General features: G+C 48.1%; 1 long non-coding RNA gene across 2 annotated transcripts; it reads right to left on the reverse strand.

The window, feature by feature from the left end:
• Nucleotides 1-13: 13 nt before the first annotated feature.
• LOC143822890 (uncharacterized) lies at nucleotides 14-20,081 on the reverse strand. 2 transcript variants are annotated; one of them, XR_013226291.1, is made up of 6 exons: nucleotides 19,801-20,081; nucleotides 18,683-18,767; nucleotides 6,776-7,271; nucleotides 3,759-3,871; nucleotides 3,109-3,221; nucleotides 14-1,495 (listed from the first exon to the last, which is right to left on the reverse strand). It is a non-coding gene; the product is annotated as an uncharacterized LOC143822890 (long non-coding RNA). The 2 variants fall into 2 exon arrangements; XR_013226290.1 differs by having other exon boundaries at nucleotides 3,109-3,871.
• Between the last annotated feature and the right edge of the window lie 263 nt (nucleotides 20,082-20,344).

Below are 20,344 nucleotides of genomic sequence, written 5' to 3' on the forward strand. Positions count from 1 at the left end.
ACCCCACCCCGGACTTGTCACTGACTGAATGGTTATCTGCAAAGAGGGCAGAATGTAATCAGAAACACATTTTTAAGTGAAGGACTGAACCTTGAGGAACTGGGAAGGATCTGTTGAGGCTGGCCAGCTGTGCAACTTCTGGGCTGTCTCCAGCCGGGTGTTGGGGTTAAGGGTGGCGGCCTCTAATCTGGAGAACTGGGTTGGGTTGCCCACTCCTCCTCCACATGCAGGTTGCTGGGTAACCTTGGGCCAGTCTCGGTTCTCTCAGAGCTCTCTCAGCCTCACCCGCCTCACAGGGTGTCTTTTGTGGGGAGAGGAAGGGAAGGCGGTTGTCAGCCATTCTGAGATACGTGAGACCTACTGGGTGACCTTGGGCCAATCACAGTTCTCTCAGAGCTCTCTCAGCCTCACCCGCCTCACAGGGTGTCTTTTGTGGGGAGAGGAAGGGAAGGCGGTTGTCAGCCATTCTGAGATACGTGAGACCTACTGGGTGACCTTGGGCCAATCACAGTTCTCTCAGAGCTCTCTCAGCCTCACCTGCCTCACAGGGTGTCTGTTGTGGGGAGAGGAAGGGAAGGCGGTTGTCAGCCATTTTGAGATATGTGAGACCTACTGGGTGACCTTGGGCCAATCACAGTTCTCTCAGAGCTCTCTCAGCCTCACCTGCCTCACAGGGTGTCTGTTGTGGGGAGAGGAAGGGAAGGCGGTTGTCAGCCATTCTGAGATACGTGAGACCTACTGGGTGACCTTGGGCCAATCACAGTTCTCTCAGAGCTCTCTCAGCCTCACCCGCCTCACAGGGTGTCTTTTGTGGGGAGAGGAAGGGAAGGCGGTTGTCAGCCATTCGGAGATACGTGAGACCTACTGGGTGACCTTGGGCCAATCACAGTTCTCTCAGAGCTCTCTCAGCCTCACCTGCCTCACAGGGTGTCTGTTGTGGGGAGAGGAAGGGAAGGCGGTTGTCAGCCATTTTGAGATATGTGAGACCTACTGGGTGACCTTGGGCCAGTCACAGTTGGGAAATTCCTGGTAACTTTGAGGATGGAGCCAGGAGTGAGCAGGATTTGGGGAAATGAGGGACCTCACTATTGTATAACGCAGCCATTTTCTCCAGGGGAGCTGATCTCTTTGTTCTGGAGATGAGCTGTTATTCCAGGGGATCTCCAGGTCCCACCTGGGGAGTGGCATCCCTACTCGTAAGAAATGCAGAAAAGCAGTCCTTGCTGTGAATATGAACAGATGGAAGTGTGATGGGGGGGGGGAATGGAGGGGGTGTAAGTGTGACCTGACCATCTCGATAGCACAATCATCGGAACCCCCACAACACCCACGAAAACCTGAAAGGTGGGTGCAGCCTGGAAAGCGACCCAAAGCCCACCTATTCCCCACATGCTCCTCGGGAATATTTGGCTTCATCTCCTTGTGTGTGCATACACACCAGCGTCCGTGTGTTGAACACAAAAATTATGCCTCCAAGCGTCCCATAAAGAAATTCCTGGTAACGATAAATCAGACACAGAAACAATTATCACCGACTATCGGACGATATATTATTAGGCCCTAAGTAATGGAATCTTTCTCTGGCTTATCATGTCGACACAAGAACAGGAACTGGATTCTACCCTAGTAATCTTCAGTTCTAAGGCCCTTCCCCTGCTGGTTCAGGTTTCTTACATGGGTGTCGGCACAGTATTTACAAACCCCAACAAACAAACACACACGGTTATAGCTGCATAGCTGCCCTATCAAGCAACCACAGCTAGCTCTCCAAGCTCTCTGGGGCAGATGCTTCTCACCGCAAACAGAAGCTGTGGATTTCTTTGTTCTCCGGAGGGTTAATTAGGTTTGTTAACAGGCGATTAATTCCTTTGCTTACCTGCCAAGGTTGGGTGTTTCTTAGGGTTTGGTTTTTAAGACAAATCCCCCAAAGGGGGGAAGGGGAGGGGAAATGCTCTCAAGGACTTAGAAAAATAAGGAACGTTGTGGAACATGACAGGAACTCAACAGCCTGTTTAATACACGAGGACTATAAATGCCGATAAATGCCAAGAAAGGTCATCCAATAGAAAAGGGATAGATTTTAACCCCTCTGCTGAGGAATCAGGAGCTGTATTTAAGCACTGAGGTTCAGGGTCGTCTAACACAGGGGTAGTCAACCTGTGGTCCTCCAGATGTCCGTGGACTACAATTCCCATGAGCCCCTGCCAGCAAATGCTGGAGGACCACAGGTTGACTCCCCCTGGTCTAACAAATTCCATATGGGGCGTTCCCCCAGTTTAGTGTTTTCTATCCACTTACATCGGTGCAGCAGCTAGTTCTGCCGGACGGCAGGTGGACGCTGAGAATTTCCCAGAATTACAACTCCAGACTACTGAGATTGGTTCCCCTGCAGAAAATACCTGTCTTGAAAGGCAATTTCTACACCTTCCTGGAAAAATTTTGAATCCAGGGGCCCCTTTAAGATGAACAAAGTTTCATTCAGGCTATAAGATTTCATGTTCATGCAAACTTCTTCAGAGACAATGGAATGGAAGTTCCCAGATAACAACAACAACAACAACAACAATAGGCAGAGGGTGGGCAGCAAATTAGCATACAGCATATTAAAGTTGTTGGAGAGATGAAAGGACCAAATTGTAATAGCAAGCTTCGTTCATGTGATCCCCTTTGTTTGAGGTTAATTCCAGAGGGCAGCGGAGAACACAGGGAAGGAAATAAACATGTTGAAATAGGAGATTGGTGGGCAGATGTATCCTACTTAATTGTTGAATGCTCAGATTCATACATGGGGATCACAGCTCTAAATGAACCGTGTGCAATGAAGGGATGAGGAAGGGATGTGTCAGTGTTTATCTCTTGTGGCCCTGTCTTGCATATCCAGGGAATTTCTGATCGCCACTGGGATAGTAGGCAAATTTCCTCCAGGCCGGGCTGGATTCTGAAGACATTTGGTGGTGGTGGGGGTATCAATTGGGCATGAAATTGGGTTCGCTGTGGGCAGGCAGGTAGTTGTGAGTTCCCGCATTGTGCAGGGGGTCAGACTAGATGACCCTGGAGGCCCCTTCCAGCTCTATGATTCTATGATCCTAAGGAGGAGATGGAACTTACAAAGTGATCCTTGGCGTTGGCACCCAGATATTTCAAGGACTGATGTCTTCATCTGTGGAATTCTGGCAAGTCTACGATAACTCCAAAAATGTCCTGCTGCATGCTGGGTAGATCTAGAGTCAATCAACCTTGAATCAACCGACAGCAAAGGTGCTCCACAACAGAGGGGGTGAGAGAAAGTGCACAAAAGAATCGATGCACTTTATTTTATTTTCATAAACATGCCCTCCACATTCCTGACAACCCGCACGATCAACCCTGGAATCCAATTAAGTCATAGTACCCGGAGTTAAAATTCCAAACCTTCCCCACCCTCTTTTGAGAAGTGCAAAATCACAGGCTACTTAATCTGATCGTGTTGGTAATTTACTCGCTGTTTGTACAGCACTTTGAACGTGCAGCGCTACAAGGCCTTAAGCGCTCTGCTGTTTTAACAACAAATCCCTCGTTGGGCAAGGAGAATAATTAATCACAATCGTCTCGTTCAGAAAGGGCTCCGCCTCCTCAAACCCACCCAAGCGCCGAAGGTATCGGAGCAGGGCCTTAATAATGCGCCTAGGCTTTACAAGACAAGTTGGCTGGAGTTGAAGCACTCTGCTCTGAACTTCCCCAAAGAGTTCAGGGCAGTTGGGTGTTGGGTTTTGATCTACCTAGTTGGCGTCATCTAGAAGGATCCGTTCAAAGACACCTTTGGATGCCCTCTGTGTTGTTGACTCTTGGCCTGTGTTTGCAATTCCCTCCGGTCTACATTCCACGGGGAAATCTAGCAGAGGGAAAGGAGTTAGAAAGTGGAGAACATCGCTTGTAGAGAAGTAGCTCCAAGCTGCCACATTCGCCAACATCGCACTGTTGAAAGCAGTGAGGGAGGAGTGTTATGAAATGATGCATGCTGGGTAGGGGTGCGAGGTATGCTGGTTCGGACATTGGGCCCCCCCCCCTTTCCAGATACACTTTGCCACCCCAATTCCCCTTAGTTCAGTGGTTCTCAACCTTCCTAATGCCGTGACCCTTTAATACAGTTCCTCCTGTTGTGGTGACCCCCAACCATAAAATTAGGCAAGGGTTCTTTCACAGAAATTAAACCGAAACTGACCAATGGCGTGAAGATCCATTGTTCATGATTGCATGTAAACTGGTTTTTTCCCGGGGTTTCTCAGTTCAGTTCTACCACTTGTCCCACCATGCTGATCTTGCTCTTTTCCACTGCTCCAGACAGACGAATGCTCAATCTCAATCTACCCTGCAAGGGTGTTGTGTGGATGGCACCACCCCCCCTGGGCCAAGCTGCTTGCCCTGCTGTGAAACCTGTGAAAGGGTCGTTCGACCCCCAGATTGAGAACCACTACCCTTTTTGCTAGTTGGCTAGTTAGTTTATTCAGTCACTTGACTCATGTAAATAATATTTTTACATGGACTAAGAGCAGTAAATTCCCCTTCAAACTCAACCAAATCTGGAAGAATGTCATGGTATTGGCACGCTGGAGTCATCAGGGGTGACACTCTGGTTTGGAGGCAAAACTCTATGATTTGAAGCAAGTTCTACCATAGAGTTTTGCCCAAAAGCTAGAATGTCACCCCCTATGTCTCCAATAGGTTGACATCACTTTTGGGAGATGTCAACACACCAGAAAGTTCCCGAAAAGTGCCTCCCTACTCCCTGGTGGCAATGTGGATGAACCTGGAGACCCTAAAGATGGGGTTAGAGATAACTGTTCTTCCCTCTCCTATAATACTGGAACTCCAGGAGAAGAGAGTACACAGTGAAGGTGATGGAACATAGACTGGGTTGCCAGGTCCCTGCTGGCCACGGGTGTGGGATAGGGGGGGGTAGGGTTGTCAGATCCAACTTCTGAAAAACTTCTAGAAATTTGGGGATGAAGCATGGGGAGGACAGGGACCTCACTGGGGTACAATACCATAAATCCACTCTCCAAAGCATCCATTTCCTCCAGGGGAACTGATCTCCGCACCCTGGAGATGAGCTGCAATTCTGGGGGATCTCCCATTGCCACCTGGAATCTGGAATCCCTAGGCGTGGATTCATTGCTGTGACGAGCCCAAGTCACCCAGCTGGCTGCATGTGGAGACACAGGGAATCAAACCTGGCTTGCCAGATTATAACCTTACACTAAGGTGGCTCTCTGACTGTCCTGACTCACTACCCATCATCCGCCGAGTCCCTATGAGAAAGGCAGCCTATAAATACCATCAGTAAACTCAACAATTATTTTAAAAATTTATCCTCATCCCAGTCCTAAGGCTAGAGGGAGATTATAAAAACAAAAAGATCAACCCCTTAGTCAAACACCTGGGTGTGGTGGTTGTTTAAAATAATTGTCTTGCTTTGTGTACCGATCTGTTCAGCTCATCACGCTTGGCTGCGTCCCAAATGAAGTGTCATTTGCCTCCAATGGTTTTTTTTTTTAATGGCTCAGAACATTGCAAGAGATTCTCTACATGCACAATCAGGAAACCCGCATGTTAAATCCGTGGGTTCAAGGAAGCCATGACCACTGGGAGTTCAGTCAGCTCTTAGGATCTCAGCATGGTTGGGACAAGAGGCAAAATTGAACCGAGAAACCCCACAAGAATCCCAACTTACATGCAATTGAGAACAACGGATCTTCCAGCCAAGTAGATGCTATTGAACGGTTTTGGTTTACACTGACCGGATCCTGAGACGGGGATTGAGTAGCGCATTGTTCAATTACCTTCCCAGTCACAGACCTCAGTAGAACTGTTAACAGAACCACATGAATAACTCCACATGCAAAACCACCTGTGTAGTAGAATACACATGTACGTTATCTTGGGGTGATTTTTCGTTCTCACTGAGACGTTCAGGATTTCTTCATTGTTACAGGATAGGGTCAGGGCAGAACAACCCAACTACAGTTCCCAGCAGGCTATTTTGAGCATGGAGAGAATTCTTAGAAATTTCCCCAAAAAAATTGCCGAGAAAGCTCACAAACACAGACCTGACTCTAAACTCAGCCCCATGGGGCTCGGACCGAATTCACTAGAAGTAAGGCTTAACTTATCTGGTCCCCAGAGAAGGAACCCCACTTAGATGTTTGTCTAAAGCAGGGGTAGTCAAACTGCGGCCCTCCAGATGTCCATGGACTACAATTCCCATGAGCCCCTGCCAGCGTTTGCTGGCAGGGGCTCGTGGGAATTGTAGTCCATGGACATCTGGAGGGCCGCAGTTTGACTACCCCTGGTCTAAAGCATTAATTGTTACACAACCTTCCTAATTCCAGAAAAGAAATCTAGGCAATACTCAGTGTCTCCTTTCCTGATGAAGTGGTACGAGGGCGTAAGGGGGTGATCGGTGACCTTTTGAGCACACAAAACATTGTGTTGGGAACCATCTTACAAGCTACCTGCTCTCTCCCCCAATTCCTGTGGGGGAAATGGAAAGCAAGTTGCGTTTTAGACTCCAGAAATGTGAGAGATTTGGAACAATAGCCTAAGTACTTAGCAGAATAGTTTTCTGACATCCAGATGAGTTTATATAATCCTCCATCCCTCTGTATGATCAAGGCAGAGGAGAAGCAAAGAAAACAGAGATGGGACTGACAGGTTAAATCCTACAGCGACGTTAAACAAATACGTTAAAGGCAGGACCCTTGTAATAGTAGCTGCCGGAATCGAGGCGCCCACTGACCTTTGCCGTGCACCTAAAGCACAACCCTTTGCACGGGGAACATCAGTTACTCAAGAGTAGGTCTCATCGAGGGGTTAAACCTGCATCCGGAATGGAGACATGGCCTCATGTGAGAAGCTTAGGTGAGAATCCTTTTTGATCTGCTGATTTTCGTTCTCCGTGGAGATCTTTGGCAAGGAAGAACATCGAACATCGAAGCATGGTGCTCGGGCCAAACTAGGTGTGGCCGCATCTACTAGTCTGGCCAGCGTTTTAAAGCAATTTTCAAACTTCTCAATGGAGCAGTGTGCTGGGACGAGGAGGTCTTGTTCTCCCGGTTCCTTTTCAAGTGCTGAAATGGATGTTGGGGAGGGGTTGAAGTGAGCTTGCCAACGTCCAGGGGGTGGCAGGAGATCTCCTACAATTACATCGTATCTCCAGGCATCAGAAATCAGTTCATCTGGAGAACATGGCTGCTTTGGAAAGGGGGATCCATGGCCTTATGCCCCATGAATGTCTGGAGGAATAACAGACAACAAAAGAAGAGGAAGATGAAATTAATTCAAAAGAAATTCCGTCTAAACATCCGGAAGAAGTTCCTAACAGTTTTTCAGTGGAACAGGCTTCCTCGGGAGGTGGTGGGTTCTCCATCTTTGGAAATTTTTAAACAGAGGCTGGATAGCCATCTGATGGAGAGGCTGATTCTGTGAAGGCTCAAGAGGGTGGCATGTTAGAATGGATGAGGGATAGGGTTGTGAGTGTCCTGCATAGTGCAGGGGGTTGGACTAGATGACCTAGGAGGTCCCTTCCAACTCAGTGATTCTGTGATTCTATTCTAAGAGTTATTTTTTATACCCTGCTTTGAGGCTCCTTCTGGCATTCTCAAAGCGGCTTACAATCACCTTCCCTTCCTCTCCCCGCAACAGACACCTGGTGAGGTAGGTGGGGCTGAGAGAGCTAATTTTCTTCCAGGTCTTCTAGAAATACTACATGGTAGCAAATGAGCAAAGGAACTATCTTCTCCCTTTGTAATTTCCAACAGGAATAAGCTAGGGCTGGCTGCTTTGCCAATAATCAGAGGGAGGGAGAGGGGGAAACCAAACATAAATTCACACCATCCGTCACAAAGGTCAAGGAGAGGGGGGAAATGTAACTGTCTTCATGATTTAGGAGCCCACCTGAGCAATGGTGTATTGAAAGGAAAAAAGGAAGCCACACACGCCCACACACACACACACAAATTGAGGACTGCAGTGAAAGCTACCATTCGTAAGCTGCTTCTTCTAGAATTTGCAACGGTACATATTTTATTTAGCGGGGAGGGTATAGTGGGGAAAAGGTTCTTGGACAGTTGGGGATGCGATGTTGACTAAGCGTGCACATCTTTTTCTAACTTTATTTAAATGGATTAAGATCGTGTCGTAAATCAATGGACATCTTGCAAAGGCACAGAAATAGCTGAGAGAAAGTCCTGCTGCTGCAATCTTTAAGGGCGCGAGAAATGTAGCCGTAGGGCCTCTAAATGTAGGTGGCATATTCCGGCCCCTCCACATGCCGTTGCCTACATCCAGCAGCCGGCTCATGATTTCCTCCATTTTAACGCGTGACTTCGGGAATCACAAAAAGGGGATTTACCACCCTAAAATGAGCAATGTGGTCTCCTTAATTACAGCAGTCGAGCAATTCTTGGAAAATAGAGGTCGCAAGACTACGTTCAGTTGCGAGACATCCTCCCCTCTTCTTAAGAATGTCAAACCAAAAAAAGGTTTCTTTAAAGTGCATGATCCAAGCTTCTGTTGGCAGAATATTATCTGACTTCTGATATCTCGTGAAGGTAATTCCAGCTGCCGTTTTAGAAAAGATCATTTTTCAAAATTCTTCTGGAAACCTAGGTATGTAATGTAACAAGATGACCTCAGAGAAACAGGAGAAGTCCATCTCTAATCCACATTTCACAAAGTCTACAACCAGAAAAGGATAATAAATGTGCACTTCTATTTAACCAGGACTTAAAAAAAGAAATATACTGCAATTCTTCTAAGGCAGGTTTTTTTAAATCCAGGGTTTCTTGAACGGGTGGGAGTTATTTAACTTCTTATATATTTTTTTAATTTGTTAAAACATTTACCGAGTGATATGGTCAGTTTAAGGCAGGAGTAGCCATGCAGAGCTATGGTTGGCTCCCTAGCTTGTGGTAGAGTCCATCAAGGCTGGATAGGAAAGCCACATACCCGCTGGGGTTCCACAGGCCCCTGGTTTGGAATCCCTGCTCCAGAGAGCATCACTAAGATAAAGGAACTGATCTTTGTCTCCTGGGGACCAGGTGTAACGCCAGCAGATCTCCAGGCCTCACCTGGAGCCTGGCAACTCTCCTTGGCCCCCTGCCATGGAAACTCACTAGGTGGCCTTGAGTCAGTCTTGGCCTAACCTACTCCACAGGGTGGTGGTTGGGAGAATAAAAGAGAAGTGGTGTAAATTGCTTTGGGTCTCCTTGGATCAGAAAATCAAGGTATAACTATTTGAATCAGGGATCCCCCAACCCGGAGTCCGTGGGAGCTCCAGAGGGGCTTTCGTAGCCTTTTGCGCCTTCCTTAATGGATTTGGCCACAAGCTAGGGAACTGGCTGCCTCTGCTTGGAGTGTGGATGTAAAAATCAAAGGGGGAGGGAGTCGGGTGGGTTGTGGTCCAGGTGGTCTGGGCTGCCTTCTCAGCTCTTGCCATTGTTTCAAGCCAACATGAAGCAGAGCTGCCCTAGTAGTAGTAAAGGTATGGGGAGGGAGTGAAAGAAAGGCGAATGGTGCAAGTGGTGACATCACGTCCGGTGACATGTCACTTCCAGGGGGCGTGGCAGGGAGGAGTGGCCAGCTGACATCATTTCCAGTGGCCCTCTGAGCCTGGAAATTTATTTCAGGGGCTTCTCCACAGTCAAAAGCGTGAAAAAGGCCGATCTAAAGAAATAAATGCCATTAAATTTTAAGGACGGGGGTGGTTGGGGTGGGGAATTGCAAAAGAAATGAATGAAAATAGGCTTCCCAATCATGCCATGGAAATGAAAAGAGCTCCAGGAAGCGGGGATCCATCTTGAAGTTTATTTATTTATTTGTTTGTTTGCTTGTTACATTTATATGCTGCTGTACCCAGCACAGGTGGCTCATGGCGGCTCACAACAAATCCACGGGAAAGCCCATTGGTCCATGGGGGGTGGAACTTGGCCCACGGAAAAGCCCATTGCTTTGAGAAATGTCTCTCAAATGTGATCGGCCTGCATGTGAGAGCGAAAGAGAAAGACAGAAAGAAAGCTTTTGCTTTCTCTGTAACAGATATCGCATCACGTAGTATTTCTTCAGTAGCCATGGCTTGGGGGTGGGACGGGGGGGGCAGTGGGGGGGAGTTGAGGGCCTAGTAGCTGAGAGATGATGTATTGGGGCCTTTCCATAACACCTGTTCTGGAGCTCAAATGAGCAGAGGGTGGGGACAGGCAGCACCAACCTCAGGCCAAGGAGACCTCAGGCATTCAAAATCCTCCCGTTCCTTTTTTTGCCTCCCAGAGGTTTCTCCCCCCCCCCACACACACACACACTCCCTTCCCCCCCTTTTTTCCCTGCTGCACTCTGAGCACAATTACATGCTAAATATCTGTCTGTCAATAGGCCGGATCCCCTCAATTTGTATGACACGGTTTAACGCAGGCCCAGCCAAGCCTAATGGAATGACAGCTATGCCCCTAAACCATAGACCAAGGGCTCCTGGGATACTTCTCACTGGACCGCTTTGGAAGGGGAAGGGGAGGGAGGGAGAGATAAGGAAGGAATACAAATAGGCCGCCAGCAGGGTGGGGTGGGGTGTGGGGACACCGAACTCATCAAACCCTTTTTCAAAACCCTGCACATTTCTGAAATATTGCCTAGCATGAGTAAGAATATCTAGGGTTCTAGGGATCTACGAGAAATATAATTTATTTCCAGTTGACAACCATCAGTTCCTCTGGAGGAAATAGCTGCATCGCAGGATGAGTTCCATAGCATTATACAACACTGAGATCCCACCCACTTCTGGCTCCACCCCCCAAAGTCTCCAGGTACGCCCTAGTTTCATTTGAATCGGTAGGATGTGCAATCTCAGTTTTGTAACTGGATTCGGCTCTCTGCCCACTTTTGCTGTACACAATAAAAATACGCATGCATGTCCAACACATTTCCCGTTCTTAGATGAAGAAGAAGAAGAAGAAGAAGAAGAAGAAGAAGAAGAAGAAGAAGAAGAAGAGTTGGTTCTTATATGCCGCTTTTCTCAACCCGAAGGAGTCTCAAAGCGGCTTACAGTAGCCTTCCCTTTCCTCTCCCCACAACAAACACCCTGTGAGGTGGGTGAGGCTGAGAAAGCCCTGATATTCCTGCTCGGTCAGAACAGTTTTATCAGTGCCGTGGCAAGCCCAAGGGGTGGCCAAACTGTGACTCTGTACATGTCCATGGACTACAATTCCCATGATCCCCTTTTATCTGTTTTAATTTCTGTATTTTATATCATTTTGTATACCGCCCTGAGCCGGCTCGCTGGGAGGGTGGTCTAAAAATCCAATATATAAATAAAACAAATAAACATGTTCACATATTCCTTGTCCAACATCCATATTATCAGGATTCTCAAGTTCATTTTATCTTCAGGTACAAAACAGATGGATTTGTTTGTTTGTTTGTTTGTTTGTTTTTTGCAAATATCAAAATCTCACATCGCGTGTGATTTTTTTTTTTTACCAAAAGAAAAGGAAGTGAGGGCTGTTTGAATGAGTAGAGAGGATTCAATTTATTTTTAAAGGGGGTCTGGGCAGAGGAACCAGAGAAAAGGGGGTCTGGGGAAGAGTCAGCTAGTCCAAGTGCTCGTTGTCATAAAGAGAACAAAACCCCAGTGGGAGGGAACATTAAATGTAATGATTTTTCAGCCAGCCGCCAGACAGCCGTCTAATCCCATGTGAATAAAGACCTCAAAATGAATAGCACCCGTCACTGTGATCTCTCCTCCTCTAGCCAGCTGGACAAGACCCCCATACAAGCTGGTAAACATATTGGAGCAAATTCTCTTGTTTCAACTGTGTCTTTTTTTTTTTTTCCTAGAAAGGGGCATTGATTTCTTCTCTGCTCCAGCCCCGGTTGACTGATAGTTGACTCCCTTGAAATCCAAGATCTTGTAAAAAAAAAAAAAACCTTATGAAAATAGCTTTACATTTTTAAAAAGTATCCATCAATATCCAGTCACTCCCATTTGTCCAAGCAGCTTGGTTTAGTGGTTAGGAGTGCGGACTTCTAATCTGGCGAGCCGGGTTTGATTCCCCGCTCCTCATCCACATGTAGCCAGCTGGGTGACCTTGGGCTTGCCGCAGCCCTGATAAAGCTGTTCTGACCAAGCAGGAATATCAGGGCTCTCTCAGCCTCAACTCTCCTCATAGGGTGTCTGTTGTGGGGAGAGGAAAGGGAAGGTGACTGTAAGCCATTTCGAGACTCCTTCGGGCAGAGAAAAGCAGCATATAAGAACCAACTCTTCTTCTTCTTCAGTAATATCAGGGCTCTCTCAGCCTCACCTCCCTCACTGGGTGTGTGTTGTGGGGAGAGAAAAAGGAAGGCAAATGTAAGCTGCTTTGAGATTTCTGGTAGGAAAAAAGTGGCATACAAGAACCAACTCTTCTTCTTCTTCTTCTTCTTCTTCTTCTTCTTCTTCTTCTTCTTCTTCTTCTTCTTCTTCTTCTTCTTCTTCTTCTTCTTCTTCTTCTTCTTCTTCTTCTTCTGTGGGATACAATGCTACAGAGTTCACCCTCCAAAGCATCCAATTTCTCTCAGGGAACTGAGCACTGTGGAAGAGGAAGAACTGTTTTGGTACCCCACTTTTCACTACCTGAAGGGGTCCCAAAGCGGTTTACCATCACCTTCCCTTCCTCTCCCCACAATGGACAAGGCCGGTCCCCATCCATTGGCACGTCTCCTCCATTTTGCAAACCTCTTCTCCCTCCAGGATGTGATAAAATAAGAACGTCTGTGTCTCTTTTTCAACCAACCAGCAACCCTCCATTTATTTCTTCTCCTCTATGCCAAATCAAGCGGGCAGAAGAAGAAGAAGAAGAAGAAGAAGAAAAAGAAGAAGAAGAAGAAGAAGAAGAAGGAGAAGGAGAAGAAGGAGAAGAAGAAGAAGGAGAAGAAGAAGAAGAAGAAGAAGAAGAAGAAGAAGAAGAAGAAGAAGAAGAAGAAGAAGAAGAAGAAGAAGAAGAAGAGGTGGGGATGGGGACGAGAAATGATAACAACCCAATGAAAACAAAAAACCCATGACGTTATTTCAAATAAATGTTGCCAGTGTGAAGGATTTTCACTAAAGGGAGACGAAACTTGGAAGACGCCCCATCTTTCAGCTTGGTTGAATGACCATGAATCGCAGCACATTCCTGCTCTCCAGGACTGCAGCGACAGGCGTTACATGAATTACTTTGCGCCGCTGCCCTCAGAAGCATGTTTGCAGAGCCGGCTTTTTGCACACCGGGAAGGGCTGAAGTCTCTCGCCCACAAGGCCCGTCTCCTCCCCCTCCCCCTCCCCATTCAAAACCATTTGTTTTTCTACCTTTGTTTCACCACCAAGGACGGAGACCTGGGAGTATTTTTTTAAGAATGCTGGTCTAGGATAAAGCCACCATGAATGGGCTTTTTTTGGGGGGGTGGGGTGGGGGGGAGGCATCACCGCCTAGAGCCCAATGGAAGGGGTGGTACAAAAACCTAAATAAACAAACAAACAAATAAAATATTGCATGCGTGGCTCCATGCAGAAGTCCTTACCCTTTGCATGGAGATAATTTAATAATAAAAAAAATATTTTACCTCCACTCCTTGTGAAGTTCTGAATTGCCGGAGCTTGTTTGCGAAAGACAAGTAACCTGTTAGAGGACTAGGTTTTTATAGCCCACTTTCCTCTACCTGAAGGAGTCTCAAAGTGGCTGACAACCGCCTTCCTTTCCCATGCCTTGTGAGTTGGGGGGAGCCTGAGAGAGCTCTGAGAGAACTGTGATTGGCCCAAGGTCACACAGCAAGCCTTGTGTGTCTCAAAGTGGCTGACAACCACCTTCCCTTCCTCCCCCCACAACAAGCATTTTGTGAGGCAGTGCGGCTGAGAGAAAACAAAAACTGGCACAAGGATGCCCAGCAGGCATCATGTAGAAGAGTTGGTACTTATATCCCACTTTTCTCTACTGGAAGGAGTCTCAAAGCAGCCTTGTGTGTCTCTGGGAGGCTTACAATTGCCTTCCCTTCCTCTCCCTGCAACAGACACCTTGTGATGCAGCTGGGGCTGAGTGAGCTCTGAGAGAACTGTGATTGCCCCAAGGTCACCCAGCAGGCATCAAGGTGACATAGAATCGCCTTCCCTTCCTTCCCCTACAACAGGCACCTTGGGAGGCAGGTGGGACAGAGAGAGTTCTGAGAGAACTGTGACTTGCTCAAGGCCACCCAGCAGGCCTCATGTGTCTCCACGCAGGTTTCACGTGTGTTTCGCCTATGTGCAGGACATGAGTCAAATATCACACTGCAAAGGGGTCGCTGGACTCAAATGAGCACCAAGTAATTGACTACCTCTTCACAATGTCATTCTGCAAGGACACCGTTACCCCTGTGGACGTCAACTGCTCTTGCCAAGGGGTACCGGGAAATATTGGAAACAGGAAGAAGAAGAAAACTACACCAAACCGGTGGGGTGGGGGTCTAAAACGTGAGAAATCCTCGGTGTGGAAGCTGTCCTCAATGTGAACGAATGCACAGTCATAACAAGATTTAGAAACCAGGGGTAGTCAAACTGCGGCCCTCCAGATGTCCATGGACTACAATTCCCATGAGCCCCTGCCAGTGACTGCTGGCAGGGGCTCATGGGAATTGCAATCCATGGACATCTGGAGGGCCGCAGTTTGACAACCCCTGGTACAAACGCAGAGGAGAGCGTGTGTTCATCAGTAAAAATCTCTCACAATATCTCCATATAATTTTGTGACCAGGTAGCTGAGAGATCCAGCCCAGCAGTTTTAAAGTAACTTCCCACCAGCATTAATTCAATATTCCCCCCCCCCAAGTTTTTTTCTTTTGGAAAAGCTCCGAATCCCCAAATGACTCTTCAAGCCTGGAAGCGTTTAAACCCCAAATTGGGGGGCAGCTGCCAATGGAACGCTACTTGGAAAATGTGGGTGCGCATTCAGGTTTCTTTTCTCTTTTTTTTTAAATCCAGGCGTGCACACCTGTCTGGAACACAGCCATCATATAAAACGCAAGCTGTTTCCATTAGCGGACACCCTAAGGTTCATTGGTCCCTAAGAATTGTTAATTGACCCTCTGCCAAATCACACACACTTGGAGTTGTGTCATCTGGGCTGGATGCGCCTGATGACTTTACTCATAAAGTGGGTTTTTTTTTTTAATCCAGGGCTCATAAGCGGGGCTTTTGGCAGTGATTTCAGTCTAGCTCCACCTCATTTCCACTGCTCAAAGTCGTAATTCATTAGCAGGAAGAGAGCGGACACCTGTCGGCCTCACAAAACACAGACTCCCAGCGCAAGGAGAGGGGTGGGGGTTCTCCTCAGACAGCAAACAAACAGACTGCCATTTGCTGGTGACAGGCGCAAACCCTGTGCGTTGTCCGGCTGGGGGACTCCCCCCTCCGCCCCTCACACAGGCCGAGAGCGATGGAAGAAACAAAGGAGCTTTCCGTTTTCGGAACTCCGTTTGATCAAAACACCTGAATAAGGTAGGCTCTCTCAACCAGGGTTTTGTGTAACCCTGGGGTGTCTTGACAGCTCTGGAATGGTTTCCAGATGAGAAGGAGGAGGAAGAAGAGGAGGAGAGTTGGTTTTTATACCCTACTTTTCACTACCAAAAGGAGTCTCAAAGCAACATACAATCGCCATCCCTTCCTCTCCCCACAACAGAAACCCTGTGAGGGAGGTGGGACTGAGAGAGCTCTGACAGGACTGCTCGGTTAGAACAGTACTATCAGGACTGTGATTGGCCCACATCCCTCGCAGGGGGATTGGAAAGGAAGATTGGAAAGGAAGGTGATTGCGAGCTGCTTTGGGATACCCAAGAACTGCTTGAGCCGGTCACAATTCTCTCAGAGCTCTCTCACCGCACAAGGTGCTTGTAGTGGGGAGAGGAAGGGAAGGCGATTGCAAGCCGCTTTGAGACTCCTTTGGCGAGCGAAAAGCGGGGTACAAAAAGCCCAGCTTCTTCTTCTCTCTAAATTCCCCTATAAACTACCCTGACCACGAAGGACAACGGGGTGTCACCTCAACTTAGGGCAATCCTGTGCCACAGAGGAAGGAAAAAACTGAGCAATCTTCTCCCTTGGGAACAGAATCAGGAGAGCTCCATAATGTTCCCACACCAAGCATGCTGCCCGGTCGCTCACCTGCATGGCGTAGCCTCTCTTTCCCATGCAAGGCTTCCCTGTTACCACCCGCACAGACCATCGGAAGCGCTGTTTATAGTAAACACAAAGGCAAGGAACAGGGCGGCCCCTTTGAAGCAGAAGCCTCCTCTGCTGGTACGGAAGGGCCTGTTTGGTGCAGCCTAGCCTCCTCTCCTGATTGATCTCAAGTGTTCAAACATAATTGGGGGGTTCTAGAATTTCTGGCCCGGAGACCCTCCTCGAGCAAAGGACGGAGGGGGGAAAACTATCCGGCCTTCGCAGGGTTGGAACTGAAAGAGGAGAAGGAGCTCACGCTTGGTAAAAAAAAAAATTCCTCCGTGCCACCTGGCGAGACAAATGGGCCAAGGGCTTCACTCCCAGGACGGCGGGCGATGACGGAGGAGCCCTTGAACACCCCAGCCAAAGAGATTCAACCAGCGGGGCCTCCCACAGAGCCACCCTGGGCCTTTGTCCCCCTCGCCTTGAGAGCAGGGGTGGCCGGAAAGTTACACAGGGGGACTCGGGACACCGGGACGGGAGAAGCAGCGTTGCAAAGTCAGAAAGAGGAGGATATCTTGGCCCCTAGGTTTTTATATGTATGTTATATTTTATGTAAGCCAGGGATAGTCAACCTGTGGTCCTCCAGATGTCCATGGACTACAATTCCCATGAGCCCCTGCCAGCGTTTGCTGGCAGGGGCTCATGGGAATTGTAGTCCATGGACATCTGGAGGGCCACAGGTTGACTATCCCTGATGTAAGCCACCACGAGCTGGCCAAGCCAAGAATGGTGGTCCAAAGATTTTTTTAAAAAGTTTGCAAATTGCAAATCTCATATGACTTACTTATGAGTAAACCTTCCCATGACAGAGGCTTTTCCTGGCTTTCCTGGGCCCCCAAGGGCCAGTAGGGGGTCGTTTCTGGGCCTCCCACAGCCCCCCCCCCTCCAGAAGGTGTGCAGAGGCTGAGCCAGGAGACGCAGTTCTGTAGTTACGTAGTTAGTTATTTAGTTGTTTATTGAACACGGAAAAACAAGGACATGAGCCTGATTACTGAAAGTAGGTGGGGCAGAGAGAGCCCTGAGATTACTGAAGAAGAAGAAGAGTTGGTTCTTAGATGCCTCTTTTCTCTACCCGAAGGAGCCTCAAAGTGGCTTACATTTGCCTTCCCATTCCTCTCCCCACAACAGACACCCTGTGAGGGAGGTGAGGCTGAGAGAGCCCTGATATCACTGCCCGGTCAGAACAGTTTTATCAGTGCCATGGCAAACTCAAGGTCACCCAGCTGGCTGCATGTGGCGGAGCGGGGAATCAAACCCTAAATGCCAGATTAGAAGTCCGCACTCCTAACCACTACACCAAGCTGGCTTTCAAGGCAGGGAGGGGCCTAGAAATACAGCAGGGGACCCCCACCTCTCCCCCACCCTCCTGCGCCTTGAGACCCCGTCGCCACCCCAAAGCCCTCCCGGCCCTATAAAATCCAGAATGGCAGAAAACCTCCAAGAGACGCCCAGAGCTGAGCCTTTTCCATCCACTGGTTTCCTGTTCGCTGGATAAACAGCCGAGTGGCATTTTGGCCTGTTAATCTGTCATTCCTTCTCGGGGACTCAATTAGTTTTCAAACACAATAAATCCCAAGAAGTGTACATAAGGGATGATAAATGCCTCTCCGACTATTGGGATAAATCAGATAATACCACCCAAGTGTCTGTGAACCGAGAAGGGGGGGAGAAAGTGCCACTCTTTCGCTTCTAGGCCACAGGATCTATACCGCATCAAGTTGCCAACCTCCAGGTAACACCTGGAGAGCCCCTGCTATTATAGTTTTCTCTCCAGACGAGCAACATCAGCCCCCCCCCCCCCCGGACAAAATGGTATTTTTGGAGGGCAGACTTTATGGCAGGGATGGGCAAAACTGTGGCTCTCCAGATGTCCTTGGACTACAATTACCATGAGCCCCTGCCAGCATGGCCAATTGACAGGGGCTTATGGTAATTGTAGACCATGGACATCTGGAGAGTCACAGTTTTGCCCACCCCTGCTCTTTGGCATCCTCGGAAGGTGGTAAGTTCTCCATCTTTGGAGATTTTTAAGCAGAGGCTGGAGAGCCATCTGATGGAGAGGCTGATTCTGTGAAGGTTCAAGGGGGTGGCAGGTGACAGGGGCTGAGTGATAGGGTGGTGAGTGTCCTGCATAGTGCAGGGGGTTGGGCTAGATGACCCAGGAGGTTCCTTCCAACTCTAGGATTCTATGATTCTATATCTCCACTGAGCCCCCACTCTAGTCAAAACTCCTGTTTGCTAGGAGCTAGAAAACTTTTACTTTGTTTAGTTTTCCTTTCATTCTGAGAGTGATGAAATTGGATTGTTGTGCTCTTGATTTCTGTTCTGTTTAGGACATGTTAAAATGAGCATGTATTTTTTTTAAGGGAAATCTAATTTAATATATTTATTTACTTATTTATTTATTTATTTTATATATATTTGATTTTCAGCAACGTGGTGGTAACTTACTCTTCGGTGTAGCTCCAACTGGTGTTTCTAAAGTATCTGGTTTGGAGCCCGCTTTCTAACATATGCATTATCTGAGGCCACCACTCTGTAAAGAAAATGGAAATAAAAGTATACAATTCAAAAAATGAAAAATGAAAAATGCCCACATTTCAAACAGAATACCTCCATACATACCTCAGCTTTTGCCAAACTCTGCATCAAGAGTGCATTTCCTTGTGAGTCAAAAACACTTTGTCATTGCAATGGGGAGGGGACTATTTGTATAACAGTTATACAAAAGAACAAAATCCGCAACAGCTACCTTCCTTGCAGTCTTCTATAGTTTTAGGAGTTGTCGCTCTGCAATTAAACTACTTAGAAATTCGTTAGGATGTGAATAGGCGTAGAGGCACAGAGAAGTTTTTGTTGAGGCTGATTAAAGAATCATTCGCCTGGATTTGGCATTCCTACAACTTGTAGGAATATCTTTGCAGTATTTCTAGGAACTCTCTGCGTTTTCAAAGCACCGGATGGGCCTGGGGATGGGTGGGAAGGGGAGGGGCATGTCCACAGGTATTCCACCCAACCAATTTCTGCATGATTGTGCCACTTCTGGGGTTCCTCGAAGCCTGAAGAATCTTTCAGGGGTTTCTCAACGGCAAAAAAGAGTTGAGAAGTGATGCTTTACACCAGGGGTAGTCAACCTGTGGTCCTCCAGATGTTCATGGACTACAATTCCCATGAGCCCCTGCCAGCAAACGCTGGCAGGGGCTCATGGGAATTGTAGTCCATGAACATCTGGAGGACCACAGGTTGACTACCCTTGCTTTACACAGCAGGTTTTCCTGTCTCAAAACGGCAGGCAGGTCTCGCCATCCTCCGCACCCCCTCGGCTGCAAGGCCGCCATCCAACCACCTCCTGCCCTCAGTGAAGTTTTGAAACCATGATTCAAATTTTTGCTCTGAGCAGGAGAGGGAGATGAAGGTTCCGGCTTCGGCCGTCACCACATCCTATGGGAGAAAAATCGAGCAATGGTTCCAGCTCGGAGGGGAGAGAGAGATAATCGAGCCGCTATTCACCGTCTGTCGTGTTCCCCCCAGACAAGCGGGAGCTCCGGCTTTTATTATTAACAGCTCACCTGTCGTCATCTCTCAGCACATTTTATCCAGGTATTTTATTCATCCGAAAGGGTCAGTTGTCATCGCCTCCGCGGCTCTCGCCGGCTTCAAATGCAAAGCGGCCGACGGGGGGTGACGGGGGGTCGGCGGCCCCTCACCATCCACTCCCCGACTGTTTACTCTTGAGCAACTGTCCCCGCATGGGGCAGCCATCTTGCCGAGGCCCGCAAACACCTCTGTTGACTCTGCCTATCTCGCTCCAGGCTCAAAGTGCGCAGAGCTTTCAAAGCTCGACAAATAAGAGGGTCTTTCTGATCACGAAATAAGCAAAGGGTGTCCTCCCCCCCCCCTCTCCCGGCCGCTCTTCCGGTGCAGGGGACGGTGACAGGTTCTGTTGTAGGGCTCTTAGGCAAACATGGTCAGGAAACAGCCATGTCCGTTCCAGAGAGTGGAGGCTTGGATGAAATAGTCTTCACAGGCACCCAGGTGAAAAAGCAAGAAGTGGAGCCACAATACTTTGGGAGGCTTCCTCGGGAGGTGGTGGGTTCTTCATATTTGGAAATT

The sequence above is a fragment of the Paroedura picta genome, chromosome 13, assembly GCF_049243985.1.
Source record: "Paroedura picta isolate Pp20150507F chromosome 13, Ppicta_v3.0, whole genome shotgun sequence".
NCBI classification, from domain to species: domain Eukaryota; kingdom Metazoa; phylum Chordata; class Lepidosauria; order Squamata; family Gekkonidae; genus Paroedura; species Paroedura picta.